The 537-nt window shown below is 26.8% G+C and overlaps 1 protein-coding gene across 1 annotated transcript in view; it reads right to left on the bottom strand.

Annotated features, from left to right (window-relative positions):
- LOC119594807 (basement membrane-specific heparan sulfate proteoglycan core protein-like) overlaps positions 1-537 on the bottom strand; it is a gene marked incomplete at its 5' end in the record, with an annotated part of 219,836 nt that overhangs the window by 103,769 nt on the left and 115,530 nt on the right.

Here is a 537-nt window from a genome sequence, read left to right as displayed (position 1 = left end):
TATTACAGCAATCTTTGAATGCCGTATCACAAAAATATGCTTCAACAAATACATAAAAGCAATTACATTCACTCTTATAAATATACAAATGAAATACAGGCAGTGAACAATATCTTTCTTTAAACATCTATAATAAATTAATGTAAGAATATCTCCAACATACTATTTTCCTTACCTCTCATTTCCAAGTTGCTTAAATGAGTATCCATAATTGCATGCAGTATACTGCTACGTTTCACAATGGACTCTAAACTAAATTAAACAACTCTTGTGTCATCATTCTTTGGAAAATGAGAATAGAAGGGAAAAAAAAAAAAAAAATGCAACAAATTAGGAATGAAGACGGCCTAAAAATATATGGTATCAAATACCATCTTTAAAATAGATTTTGCTAACTTTTGAAAACTCTATTTCTCAAATAAAAATGTTATGACAGATGATGCAACATAAAAACAATAATCTTGAAAGTAAAACATGAAGAAACAAAAAAGAACATTAGTCTTCTAAAAAGAATGAATAAGAAAAGAGAAAAAATAG

Source organism: Penaeus monodon, chromosome 34 (genome assembly GCF_015228065.2).
Source record: "Penaeus monodon isolate SGIC_2016 chromosome 34, NSTDA_Pmon_1, whole genome shotgun sequence".
NCBI lineage: Eukaryota > Metazoa > Arthropoda > Malacostraca > Decapoda > Penaeidae > Penaeus > Penaeus monodon.
Note: the sequence above shows the minus strand (reverse complement) of the source record. Positions and strands in the feature narration are given on the sequence as shown.